The sequence below is a fragment of the Moschus berezovskii genome, chromosome 1 (genome assembly GCF_049115385.1).
Source record: "Moschus berezovskii isolate FMDL1 chromosome 1, NW_MosBer_1.0, whole genome shotgun sequence".
NCBI lineage: Eukaryota > Metazoa > Chordata > Mammalia > Artiodactyla > Moschidae > Moschus > Moschus berezovskii.
In genome coordinates this window covers 130,342,005-130,356,995 of record NC_142460.1, presented here as the reverse complement: position 1 = coordinate 130,356,995, position 14,991 = coordinate 130,342,005, and the positions used below count along the sequence as shown (strand labels likewise).

At 42.4% G+C, this 14,991-nt stretch overlaps 1 pseudogene; it reads left to right on the top strand.

Annotated features, from left to right (window-relative positions):
* Positions 1-811: 811 nt before the first annotated feature.
* LOC148778849 (small ribosomal subunit protein bS18m-like) lies at positions 812-7,979 on the top strand (annotated as a pseudogene).
* The last annotated feature ends 7,012 nt before the right edge of the window (positions 7,980-14,991 follow it).

The window sequence follows — 14,991 nt, the reverse complement described above, 5'->3', positions numbered from 1 at the left end:
TGGACCTTGGTTAGCAAAGTAATGTCTCTGCTTTTTAATATGCTATCTAGGTTGGTCATAACTTTCCTTCCAAGGAGTAAGCATCTTTTAATTTCCTGGCTGCAATCAGCATCCGCAGTGATTTTGGAGCCCAAAAAAATTAAGTCTGACACTGTTTCCACTCTTCCCCATCTATTTCCCATAAAGTGATGGGACCAGATGCCATGATCTTTGTTTTCTGAATTCTGAGCTTAGAGCCAACCTTTTCACTCTCCTCTTTCACTTTCATCAAGAGGCTTTTGAGTTCCTCTTCACTTTCTGCCATAAGGGTGGTGTCATCTGCATATCTGAGGTTATTGAGATTTCTCCCGGCAATCTTGATTCCAGCTTGTGCTTCTTCCAGCCCAGCGTTCCTCATGATGTACTCTGCACAGAAGTTAAATAAGCAGAGTGACAATATACAACCTTGACGTACTCCTTTTCCTATTTGGAACCAGTCTGTTGTTCCATGTCCAGTTCTAACTGTTGCTTCCTGACCTGCATACAGGTTTCTCAAGAGGCAGGTCAGGTGGTCTGGGATTCCCAGCTCTTTCAGAATTTTCCACAGTTTATTGTGATCCACACAGTCAAGGCTTTGGCATAGTCAATGAAGCAGAAATAGATATTTTTCTGGAACTCTCTTGCTTTCTCCATGATCCAGCAGATGTTGACAATTTGATCTCTGGTGCCTCTGCCTTTTCTAAAACCTGCTTGCACATCTGGAAGTTCACGGTTCACATATTGCTGAAGCCTGGCTTGGAGAATTTTGAGCATGACTTTACTAGTGTGTGAGATGAGTGCAATTGTGCGGTAGTTTGAGCATTCTTTGGCATTGCCTTTCTTTGGGATTGGAATGAAGACTGACCTTTTCCAGTCCTGTGGCCACTGCTGAGTTTTCCACTCCAGTCTTCTGGCCTGGAGAATTCCATGGGCTGTATAGTCCATGGGGTCGCAAAGAGTCGGACACGACTGAGTGACTTTAACTTCAGTTCAGTTCAGTTCAGTTCAGTCGCTCAGTCGTGTCCAACTCTCCGCGACCCCATGAATCACAGCACGCCAGGCTTCCCTGTCCATCACCAACTCCCGGAGTTCACTCAAACTCATGTCCACAAGTCGGTGATGCCATCCAGCCATCTCATTCTCTGTCGTCACCAGTAGAATAAATATACTGTTTTAAGTTCCTTGGGCTTCCCTCATAGCTCAGTTGGTAAATCATGTGCTTGCAATGCAGGAGACCTGGGTTTAATTCCTGGGTCAGGAAGATCCCCTGGAGAAGGAAATGGCAACCCACTCCAGTATTCTTGCCTGGAGAATCCCATGGACAGAGGAGTCTGGCGGGCTACAGTCCTTGTGATCACAAGAGACAGACACGACTTAACGACTAAACCACTGCCACCACCAAGTTCTTTGAAGTTCCTTGACACTGGGTAAATTTACACCATTGGTTAGGAGAGAAACACTGGGGCATTTCATGCTGTGAAAACAACAGAGGAAATGAAATTATAGGATATCAGAAAAGGTCCTGACTGCTGCTTTCACCTGGAGTTTCTTCTCTGGAAATCTATTTTGGTCTGATACCAAAGGTAGCATCTGGGGACAGAAAACTGATTCAACTCTTCCCTTTCTGAAGTACATATATGGCCAGTGTTTTCCTGTCCTATTTTCCTTCTCCCTACTCTGAGATCAGTGTTATCAGACCCTGTAAATTTCCCTTGCAGTGGGTCCCAAATAAACAGAAGTATATGATAACAAGCAGTTGGGTTTAGACGTCTTTCTGTCCAACTGTTTTGGCCAGAAAAGATGGGCAGTACCTCTTGTGAGATAGACGAGGAAAAATTCTTAGAATTGTCCAGAATCTGAGTAAGAGAAAGGCACTCCTTCCTCCTTGCTGCAGTGGCTATCACTTAGCTTGACAAGCAAAGTGCAGGGTAGATTTCGCTCTAAACTATCTCTTTGGCCTACACAATCACACTGTGTAATCCTAAATTTCATTTTCACAAGTGCCATGTGTGTTGCTGAATTCTTAACAGTAACATAAGAAAAGCAACAGGACAAATGATAAAATATATCAAAATATATCCAAATCTCAGTTCCAACCTGGAAATCAAAAGGTTCTATTGTGATTCTGCATGTGCCCATCTCTGTGCAAGGCATGCAGGAGATACAAATGGAAAAGAAGAATGCAATGAGTTCCTGAAGGATGCTATGGTGTAAAGGTCTCTGTATATTTCTCATTACCTGTTATAGAAGAGAGAGAAAGATTATCATATTACCTTCTCAATAATAAGACCTTGCTTAAAGTTCTAAGCTTCTGCTAAGAATCTCAGACCCCACATAGATTCAAATCCCAGTACCGTTCCTTAGATATAACTTTCAGCGACTCACTAAGATGTCCTGTTCCTCAATTTCCTCATCTACAAAAATGGGGATGATAATAGTAAAACCTATGTTATATGCTGTGCTGTGCTAAGTGAAAACTGAAAGTGAAAGTTGCTCAGTTGTGTCCAACTTTTTGCCACCCTATACACTGTAGCCTGCCAGGCTCCTTTGTCCATGGAATTCTCCAGGCCAGAATACTAGAGTGGGTAGACATCCCCTTCTCCAGGGGATCTTCCCAAATCAGGGATCAAACCCAGGTCTCCAGCACTGCAGGCGAATTCTTTACCGACTAAGCCACCAGGGAAGCCCAAGAATACTGAAGTGGGTAGCCTATGCCTTCTTCGGGGGATCTTCCTGACCCAGGAATCAAACCGGGGCCTCCTGCATTACAGGTGGATTCTTTACAAGCTGAGGTACCAGGGAAGCCAGTGCTAAGTAGCTTCAATCATGTCCAACTCTTTGCAACCCCACAGACTGTAGCCAGCCAGACTCCTCTGTCCATGGAATTCTCCAGGCAAGAATACTGGAGTGAGCTGCCATTTCCTTCTCCAGGGGATCTTCCCAACCCAGGGATCTCTTCTTATCTAGTTTTTGCCTCTACATATTCGCCAATTAGTAAGCAGCGCAGACTAAGAGTTAGAGAAGCAGAACAAAAGGCTATTAAGAGACTGAGAAACTGAACAGAGTTAATGACAGTACCATAGTGCTGGATAAATAAACATTAGCACTCAGAGCCTAGCAAAGCAGAGTGGGTTTTGTAAACACTTCCTGCTTTCAGTGGAACTGATTGAACTACATTCTAGAAATAAGGATAAATAGATACAGATCAGCCTTGTAAAGGCTTAAAAACCCAGGCTCAAGTCAGCTTATTCTCTTATTATTTTAAGGTATTCTGCTTTTAATCTGACCATCTGCCAGAGTTAACATCATTGAGAGTCTTTACAACTTTTCATATGCAATGTCTGGCATTCAATCAAAAATTACCAGACATACAAAGGGATGGGGCAAGAGGAAAAATACACAATAGAAACAGATGCAGAGATGATCCAGACACTGGAATTATCTGTCACAGAACAGAATGCAAAATAACTGTGATCAACATGTTCAAGAAAATAGATGACAAGATGGAGAATTTCATCAGAGATTTGAAATCTATGTATTAAAAATAAAAAGCCAAATATAAATTCCCAAACTGCAAAATATAATAAATGAATTTAATAGCAGTTTAGACAGATGAAATTAAAGTTCAATAAATGAACTTAACAACAGTTTAGATAGATGAAAAATGCATTAGTGATTCAGAAGATCGGTTAATAGAAAATATCCAGATGGAAGCATACAAATCAAAAACAGAAGGAAGAGGTGAAAAATACAGAAAATAGCATAAAGATATGTAAGACATTGTGAAAAGGTCAAACTTATGTGTAACTAAAATTCCAGAAGGGTTCTAGAGTGAAACTGAATTGTAGCAATCGGTGCAATATTTGAGAATTTTTCAAAATCAATTTGAAGGGATCAAGTTATAGATTTAAAGGGATCAAGTTATAGATTCATGAAGTACTACAAACTTTGAGCAAGATAAATACAAAGGAAAACACATTTAGGAATAGCATAACCAAATTTCCAGGAAAACAAGGCAAAAAAAGAAAATCCTCCCTAAAATCAGTCAGACTATCTTCCATGTTACCCTCAGGAGAGCAATGAGAAACAGAAGTAATGGAAGTCATAGGACTCTGGGATAACATCTTCTAAATGCTAAAAGAAAATAATGGCCAAGCAAAAGTATATTTCAAATATTAAGGCGAAATAAAGACATTTAAGACAAAAAGTAAGAGGATTTGTTGCCAGCAGACCTGTGCTTTAAAACAAAGAAATCTAAAAGGAGCCCTTTAGGCAGAAAGAACAATTATCTCTGGTATAAGATCATACAAATGTGGAGGAATAAAAAACACTGGAAAATAAACATGAATAATGACTATATAAAACTATAAAGATTACTATTTGGAGACTTTAAAAAGCTAGTACTAGATAGCCTGCTTTTCAGGTCTTGTATGTTGAGAAATTTTCACTGTTTTTTTTTTGTTTGTTTTGTTTTTTTGCAGCTATGAAATTTATTATTAGGGACATAGCATAACAGCAAATGGGAGAGCACACGGAGAAATGGTTTGTTAAGATGGAAGCAAGGTAGGGAAAAGGTGTGGGTGTCCCCCCAGTGAGGGCGAGCGCAGCAAAGAGGCAGTCAAGTCATTCATACCAGTCATTTAGGGCAGTTCTTCCGGGTCTTTATCTTTCTTCAGGCCGGTTACCTGGTTTCTTTTCCCACACCTGATCTACCCTGGGACCCTCCCCTGGGTGCACACTCACCCCTCAGGCAGGATGTATCTCGAAGTGAAGGCTTCTAGGAGGGGCAAGACTCACTATGGCCTGGCATTACCTCTTGAGTTCTGACCCAAGAAGCCTTTCTGTGCATTTGCAGTGTCTCCTTTGTCCCAAAAGTCTGGGGGCAGAGATCCCTGAATCCTTTCCTCACACAGGCTTCTGCCCTCTCTTCATCCTTGCCGTGACTATTACCTTAAGGTGTTTATAAGAGACAAACACTGGCTATTTACTCTCTGTTGTTACTTCCACTTCAGAGGGCAAACAGGAGGCTGACTGTAAGTACCTAGACTGAAGCCCACCTCTCTCTTATCTCAGAAATGCTAACAGTTTTAAGTATCCAGCCTGAAGCCTACTTCTTCATGTCCCACGAAATGCAAACAGGAGATCAGTTACAAATGTCTAATCTGGAGCCCAGCTATCCCCTACATCAATGATACACTAAAATCACCACACAATGAGACTCGGGGTCTGCTGGAAGTCAGATTCACCACCATTGTGGTCCCAGCTGGTTCCATCTGGTTTTATTCGTAGCTTTCTTTCTTCTCTCTAGACCGTTCACCTTAAAGACTTTTGTTCAGTTCAGTTCAGTCGCTCAGTCGTGTCCGACTCTCCGCGACCCCATGAATCACAGCACGCCAGGCCTCCCTGTCCATCACCAACTCCCGAAGTTCACTCAAACTCATGTCCACAGAGTCGGTGATGCCATCCAGCCATCTCATTCTCCGTCGTCCCCTTCTCCTCCCGCCCCCAACCTTTCCCAGCATCAGAGTCTTTTCCAGTGAGTCAACTCGTCGCATGAGGTGGCCAAAGTATTGCAGTTTCAGCTTTAGCATCAGTCCCTCCAATGAACATCCAGGATTGATCTCCTCTAGACTTTTGTTACCTCCTGCTAAAGGGCGGAAAAGGTTAAAGGGTTGAGAACAAGGGCACCCATATTAAAAGAGGTTTCAGATGCTGCTACAGCACCTCCTAGCCTTTCCTGAGAATACTGCGGAGCGGGGTCATTCAGGCCGCAGGGCACATAGCTTGCTCCAGATGCTCGTGTGGGGAGGAGGGCACAGCAATGGGCTCCGCCTGCAAACCCCAGAACCACTCACAGATCGGCCCCAGAACCACTTGTGGAGTGGCAAGAAGGGGTGTGCCCCTACTAGACCTGGGGGAAGGGGCGGGGTCTGAGGGACCGCCTCACCTCGGGACCTGCTGGGAGGCTCCAGGCTCAGCACAGGCTGGATGCTCACAGCTGAGACGCGCCTCAGGGCGCAGTGGGGCTGCCCGGGGGAGGGGCCCTGAGCCGGGCACTCACCACCCTTCCTGCGCCGGGTCCCTCGAGGGCGTCTGGGTGTCTCTTCCCCCAACGATGAAGGGCGGAACCCTGAGAGTCACCCCCACCCCATCCCCTCAGGGAAGCGCACTAGAGCCTTGGCACCCGGCTGGAGGCTGGTCACATGGTGCTGTCTGCCCTCACCCTCCAAAATGCCAGTGCCGAGAAGGGGAGCCATGGCTCAACATGAACCTCACGGTTGGTGCAGACAGCATAGGTGCTGCCCTTAATGGGAAGGAGGCTTTAGATCAGGACAGGGAGCTGCCCACCAGTTGCATGAGCTTCCTGGGGCTGCGGTGACAAACGACCACACGCAGATGCTCTGAACAACAGAAGCCTGTCCTCTCTCAGTCCTGGAGACCAGACGTCTGAGGTCAGGGTGTACCAGCGCCGCACTCCCTCCAGAGATTCCAGCCCAGGGTCCTTCCTGCCTCTTCCAGTTTTGGGGGGTCCAGGCGTCCCCGGGGCCCTCAGTGTTTCAATGTGTCCAAAGTGGTTTGTGAAGTTTTACGTGGGAGATTTCTCGCTGGAAGATACTCCACGTTCAGGTAGACCTTTGGGTCTTTGCTGTTTCTCCTGGCCCAGTTCAGTTCAGTCGCTCAGTCAGGTCCGACTCTTAGTGACCCCATGGACTGCAGCATACCAGGCCTCCCTGTCCATCACCAACTCCGGAGCTTCCTCAAACTCATGTCCATTGAGTCGGTGATGCCGTCCAACCATCTCATCCTCTGTCGTCCCCTTCTCCTTCTGCCTTCAATCTTTCCCAGCATCAGGGCCTTTTCCAATGAGTCAGTTCTTCGCATCAGGTGGCCAAAGTATTTCACTCTAATTGACAATCCACACAGGATTTTCCCTGAGGCTCTGCTTGTCCATGGAACCAGAGTTGAGCATGAAGAACTGCTGCCACCTTGTAGCTATATCAGTACAACTTTAAAACCAGTTCTCAAGGAGTCTTACTATTCAAAAGGCCTCTGGTGGTTTAGTAGTTCAGTAGTGTCCAACTCTTTGTGACCCCATGGACTGCAGCCTGCCAGGCTCTTCTGTCCTCACTGTTTTTTAAGAATCAAAAAAGGATTGTCTTAACTAGGAATATTCTGTTTCTTTCCACATGAGATGCCATACAGCATCAAAAAACTAACCTCAGCCCTTCTATTCACTGAAGAATAGGGCTTGTGATGGGCCCTCCACAGATTATTTAAAGCCTCATCAATCACTGTTTAGAAACCAGCCCCACAAAAGGAAACTAGCAACATGCTAACATACTAAGGGCAAGCTGCTGTGTTACAGGGCCTCACCCATTGCCCAACTGTGTGTACATGATCCCAATAAATTGTCCCAGCCATCCCAGCAGGTAGGTGTTTTTCTTCCTGTTTTATAGGAGTTCAGAAAAGTTAATGAAATAACCTAAAACTGTACAGTTAGAAAATGATGGAGGGAAGGAAAGAAGCAAGGAACCATGGCCTCTATGATAGCTCTTGCAGTAGGCTAGGGAGGAGAAAGTTGACGTATTTCGTGACAGCTGCTGTCTGCCTCACAAATTCCGGGACTCATGCAGTGCTGTAAAGAAGTTGTTCACAGTATAAACAGATAACAAGCAAGGAGGACCTGCCTGCTCCAATGGAAAATCCTTATAAAGAGCCTCTGAAAAATTACATCTTGTGTGGAACCATGTAGATTATAAGAATATACAGCTTTTATCCCAGTTTATGCCTCCATTTACTGGATGCATTTATGGGAGGCACATAACAGGTCTTTGTGGGAAGAAACAAAAAGAAATCACAAAAAGAATTAAGAGAGCTCAATGGGAGTTATTCCAGTTACATATAAGGATCCTGCATATCTCAAAGACCCTAAAGTTTGTAACATCAAATATAGGGAGTAAATTATATAAAGTTGTCATCAATAAACTTACTCTGCAATTAAAAAAAGAAAGAAAGTGAAAGGTTTAAATTTTAAACCAGTTCTGCAAAGCCCATGGTCTTTCCACTCTACCAGGCCAGAGGTTAGAAAGGCTCCAGCCAGTGAAATAAAGTGAGTCCCATAATAGTTAAAAGAGAAGATATAAAGATGTGTAGCACATGTGCAGAAAATTCTTCAAAATAGAGTGAAATGATAAAGGGATGGATGGATGAATGAATGGACGGAATGCATGCGCGTGTGTGCTAAGTCGTGTTCGACTCTTTGTGACACCATGGACCTCTGGCCCACCAGGTTCCTCTGTCCATGGAATTTTCTAGGCAAGAATACTGGAGTAGGTTGCCATTTCCTTCTCCAGGGGATCTTCCCAATCTAGAGATGAAACCCAAGTGTCTAGTATCTCCTGCATTGGCAGGTGGATTCTTTATCACTGTGCCACCTGAGAAACCCCAGAGATTACACAACAGTGTAAATCAACTATGTTTCACTAAAAAAAATTTTTAAGAGCTATCAGAATGGGCCCAGCAGCTCTCTGGGAAGTTCACTTCACCTGCCAGTAGGTGATCTTTTAAAAGACAAAACAAAGCAAAACAAAAATAAATAAAGCTGCAATATATTTGAATGTTAAATAATTCAAACAATGAAGAGGCTATTCAATAAAAAGCAGATTTTCTCTGTACTTCAAAGATTCAATCTCCTTCTCTAGTGGAAATGGTCATTGATTTTCTATGCTCTTATGAATGTAGATCTATGTTGATACTATACCTAATCTATGTGTACATATATATGTGTGTGTATAAATATATATGTATATACTTTTTCCTTGCACAAACAGAAGCATACCACACAGTGGACACTGAACCTTAATTATTTTTTTTGGCCATGGCTCACAGCATGTGGGATGTTATTTCCCTGACCAGAGATGGAACCATCGCACCTTGTATTTGAAGTGTGGAGTCTTAACCACTTGTCCTCCAGGGAAGTCCCTGAACCTTGATTTTTCACATAACTATTTTTTTTTAAGATTTTTTTCAAATGTGAACGATTCTTAAAGTCTTTGTTGAATTTGTTACAACATTGCTTCTGTTTTATGTCTTTTGGATTTTTTGGTCACGAGGCCTGGGGGATCTTAACTGCCTGACCAGGGGTCAAACCCACACTCCCTGCATTGGAAGGTGAAGTCTTAACCACTGGACTGCTAGGGAATTTCCTCACATGAATTTTCATATAATGAAGATTGTTCCTATCACACATATAAATCTAACTCAAGCTACACTGAAGAGTCCATTGAAAAGATGAACTATCTTTTAATGAAATAAGCCCCTATTAATGGACATTTAGAGTGTTCTAGGTCTTTGATATTAAAAAATAATACTTTAGATGGAAATAAGTCCTCATGTATATGTGAAAGTGTTAGTTGCTCAGTTATGTACGACTCTTTTCAACCCCATGGACTGTAACCCGCCAGGCTCCTCCGTCCATGGGATTCCCCAGACAAAAATACTGGAGTGGGTTGACATTTCCTTCTCCAATATGTGCAAATAATGTATAGGATAAATTCTTGGACATAGAAATGCTGAGCCAAAGTATATGTGTATTTTTTCTTATTTTAATAGCTATGGCCAACTAATGCTTCCAATAGATTGCACTAGATTACACTCCCTCCAACAGAATATGGCAACCAATTTCAACATACCCATAAATAGTCAAACTTTTTAGTTTTGTGAGGTATAAGGCTAAAAACCATATCTAATCATTAAATTTGCATTTATCTAATTTTAAGTGCTTCATTGACTATGCCAAAGCTTTTGACTGTGTGGATCACAATAAACTGTGGAAAATTCTGAAAGAGATGGGAATCCCAGACCACCTGACCTGCCTCTTGAGAAACCTGTATGCAGGTCAGGAAGCAACAGTCATGGAACATGGAACAACAGACTGGTTCCAAATAGGAAAAGGAGTGCGTCAAGGTTGTATATTGTCACCCTGCTTATTTAACTTCTATGCAGAGTACATCATGAGGAACGCTGGACTGGAAGAAGCACAAGCTGGAATCAAGATTGCCGGGAGAAATATCAATAACCTCAGATATGCAGATGACACTACCCTTATGGCAGAAAGTGAAGAGGAACTCAAAAGCCTCTTGATGAAAGTGAAAGAGGAGAGTGAAAAGGTTGGCTCTAAGCCCAACATTCAGAAAACAAAGATCATGGCATCTGGTCCCATCACTTCATGGGAAATAGATGGGGAAACAGTGGAAGCAGTGTCAGACTTCAATTTTGGGCTCCAAAATCACTGCAGATGCTGATTGCAGCCAAGAAATTAAAAGACGCCTACTCCTTGGAAGGAAAGTTATGACCAACCTAGATAGCATATTAAAAAGCAGAGACATTACTTTGCTAACCAAGGTCCGTCTAGTCAAGGCTATGGTTTTTCCCGTGGTCATATATGGATGTGAGAGTTGGACTGTGAAGAAAGCTGATTGCCGAAGAATTGATGCTTTTGAACTGTGGTGCTGGAGAAGACTCTTGAGAGTCCCTTGGACTGCAAGGAGATCCAACCAGTCCATTCTAGAGGAGATCAATCCTGGGTGTTCATTGGAAGGACTGATGCTAAAGCTGAAACTCCAATACTTTGGCTACCTCATGCGACGAGTTGACTCACTGGAAAAGACTCTGATGCTGGGAGGGATTGGGGGCGGGAGGAGACGGGGACGACAGAGAATGAGATGGCTGGATGGCATCACCAGCACGATGGACATGAGTTTGAGTGTACTCCAGGAGTTGGTGATGGACATGGAGGCCTGGCATGCTGTGATTCATGGGGCTGCAAAGAGTCGGACACGACTGAGCGACTGAACTGAACTGAAGTGAATTTTAAGTGCAGCTATTTGTCATATGTTTCTAAGTAATTTATATTTTTCTGTCTTCAAAATGTCGATTCATATCCTTTGCCCATTTTTTTATTGGATTGTTGACTATTTTCTTTTTAATATTCATATTCATACAGTAAGGAGATGAGCTCTTGATCTGTCACATACTATTGCAAATGTTTTTTTCTAGGTTATCATTTGTCTTTAAATGTTATCTATGGTATCCTTTTGTAGTAGAAATGTTTGTTCTTTACATAAGCAAATTTATCATCTTTTTCTTTTTAATGTCTAAGTATCAGGTGATCTCATCAGGCATGAGGCTGCAATGGCCAGGAGCCGTATCATTTTTTCTTGTTTGTTTGTTAAACTGTCTCAAGATGCAGAAACATTTGCAATGATATTCATAAAAACCTTTATTCTGGAGCATCAGGGAGCAACAATAACATCTTTCCTGGAAATTTTTTCTTGAAGACCACTGTTAGTATTTTTGAGTTTCTTTAAGACAGTATGATAACATATAAATGTTGCCTATAGAAACAATACCATGAGTATTTATGACTCCCCTTTCCCCTCATTGGCAAGTTGCAACTTAACATTTAAAAGAGTGCCAAGAGGCAGTTGTTGAAGAAACTAGTGACTGTGTGCCTTAATCCAAAAATCTTAACTACTCCTCTCACTGAATAGTGGTATTTCATAGTGATGACTCTCTCCACCTTTACAAAATACTTACCTGGTGACTGATTATATAATCTGATCCACATGACTAAACTAGGCAACCAGGCATTACCATCTCCATTTTGCAGATATGAAAATTAGGAAAGGCAGTGGCCTGTATTAGTTTATACAGCTACCAAGAGATCACCTTAATTGAGCCAGCTAGAATTAAGGTCTTTTGATCATAGATGCAAAGTCAGTCTTTCTGACTCAGCTCACTACTTTTCTCCCTGCTGCTGAAACACTTCACCACCAAAAAACAACATTGCTCCATGGAACCAGCCTCATTAACATGTCATGCCTGAGGCTTGTCTATTCAGTTCAGTTCAGTTCAGTCGCTCAGTCATATCAGACTTTTTGTGACCCCGTGGACTGCAGCACGCCAGGCTTCCCTGTCCATCACCAGCTCCCGGAGGTCACTCAAACTCATGTCCATTGAGTCGGTGATGCCAAATCATCTCATCCTCTGTCACCTTTCCCAGCCAGGGTCTTTTCCAGTGAGTCAGTTCTTCACATCAGGTGGCCAAAGTATTGGAGCTTCAGCTTCAGCATCAGTCCCTCCAATGAATATTTAGGACTGATTTCCTTTAGGATGGACTGGTTGGATCTCCTTTCTGTCCAAGGGACTCTCAAGAGTCTTCTCCAACACCACAGTTCAAAAGCATCAATTCTTCAGTGTGTAACAGGAATATAAGGCTCTGCTTCTTACACTGACAGGTCACCTTTCAGGAGCAGAGCTGTGAGAACACCAGCTGATTTATGCTCAAATTCAATGATCCCTATAGAATAGAATTGCAGGAAAACTGACAGCAGAATCCTCGCTATGTTGTGAAGGACCCTGGTGTTTACAATACCTACCTACAGATTCACACTGACAGTTTCAACTGATCACAAACCTCTTTGGAACCTCACTTCTTCCAAGAATGGGCTGCCACTCTAAATCATGGCACCAAAGATACAGTGCTAAGTTTTCAGTTCAGAGCCTACGATTGTGAACTTGTCTCCCAAGGAGAATAACAACAAAGGCAGATAGTCTGAGCAACTATTGATATTTGGTACAGCTGCAGGTATCCAGCACTACTGATAATTTGGACAGTGTAACTTATTTCAGTTTGGAGGGACTGATGCTAAAGCTGAAACTGCAATACTTTGGCCACCTCATGCGACGAGTTGACTCACTGGAAAAGACTCTGATGCTGGGAAAGGTTGAGGGCGGGAGGAGAAGGGGACGACGGAGAATGAGATGGCTGGATGGCATCACCGACTCTGTGGACATGAGTTTGAGTGTGCTCCGGGAGTTGGTGATGGACAGGGAGGCCTGGCGTGCTGTGATTCATGGGGTCGCGGAGAGTCGGACACGACTGAGCGACTGAACTGAACTGAACTTATTTCAGTTTGGGGGTGGGAGGAGCCATCCAGTGTACTCTAGGATGTTGAGTAGCACGTGGCATCATTTCTCCACCCACTAGATGCCAGTAGCAATCCCTGTCCCCATTATAACAACCAAAAATTGTTCCAGATATTGCCAAATGTCCCCTGGGGAAGAAGACCACATCCAGCTGAGAAACGGTGATATAATACCTTAAAACATTCTGCCAAATATCTGAAAAGACCTCTGATTACCAGTGATGGATCTATTAAATGAGATCTCAGATTGTCCACTGCTCAAATTCAATGGGAAAAGAATGACTAATAGAAAAACTATCTGAATATACCAAACTACAATTAAAGTTTGCAAACAACCCACTCCAGTATTCTTGCCTGGAAAATTCCATGGACAGAGAAGCCTGGCAGGCTACAATCTATGGGGTTGCAAAGGGTCGGACTCGACTGAGAGACTAACACACACACACATACTTATATTTATATATATTTTTTATCCCCATTCCTCATTCTCATCCCATCACTCCTCAGTGGGATCTATCCTAATGTTTAACACATTTCATTTGTTTGCAAGTGTCCTTGTATAACATATACCATTTTGAATATATTCGTCTCATTAAAGCAAAAGTCTGCAATTGCTTATCCACAATTCTGAAACCTTGCAGTTCTGGACCCCAAGTTTTTCCTTAAACTCACTGAGCAAAATCTGATGCATGGGACATGAGGTTATTTGTAGCCTTTACCCACTTAATGTAACCCATTCCTACATTTTGTTGCAGAAATATTGTGTTCAATCATGAGATGCTGCCTTTTCTTTTTCTAAAATCCAATTTTTTTGTATTTCTAAACAAACCTGACTGCAAGAGGTTTAACTGCCTGTGTCTAGTATTATATACAGATCTTATTCTGGTTTTATCTTTATGTTTTTACCTAGTATTATGTTTTAAAGATCTACTCATATGGATGTGGATACATCTAGTCCACTACTTCTAAATGCTGCAGAATACTCCAGGAAGCGGACCCCTCACATTCTATCTATTCATTTCCCCACTGGTGGGCAACTAGATGGTCTCCAACTCCCTCCACTACAACCAATGGCTTAACATGTATGAACATCTTCATACATGCCCTTTTATGGACCTTGGGACCTATATCTCTTTAGGATGTATACCCAAGCTAGAACACTGGATAATCAGGTATGCATATACTTAATCCAACTGAAGCCAGATGCCAAAGTGCCCTCCGTGCCCTCAGTATAGCTGCATCAGTCTACTTGCATTATATAAAAGAACCTAGGATCCTACATTTTCACCAACACCTGTCAGTGTCCAGTGCACTCATTTTTTTGGTGGTCTGAAAGGTCAAAGTGATACATTATTCTTCTTTGCTGTTGTAGTTTTCAGATTATACTATATTTGAGCATCTCATGATGCTGGTTAGCCTTTGAAGTTTCCTCTCTGGATATTGTTGTCTGTTCATAAGTTTTGCCCATTGTCATTGGGGTTTCTTTTTCTTATCGACTTTTAGGAGTTCCTTCTATACTTTCCTGTTGGTTTTAGACATTGCACAATATTTTCTCCCAGTCTGTCAGCTATCTGTTAACTTTGTCCATAGTTAACAGGAAATCATACTACAGAAATGTTTAATTTTATGTAATCAAATATATGAGTGTTTCACTTATGGCTTGGGGATTTCATGTTTTAAGAAGTTCTTCCCACTCTTGAATGATGAAGATAGTGCCCCACATTTTCTTCTACTACTGTAATAATTTTACTTTTCACATTTAGTCTTTAACCTACTTCTAAGTGGCTCCACTTCTGTATGATGACATTTTCTACTAAACAATCCATGCTTCCCTGATTGATCTAAGTGCCATCATACCTTTATACTAAATATACTTACATATGAATCTGTCTATAATTTTCTATTTTGTTTGAAAGGTGCATTTGACTGTCCTATTGCCAAATGCTATTTTTATTGCTATTGCTCTGAACTATATCTTTACATC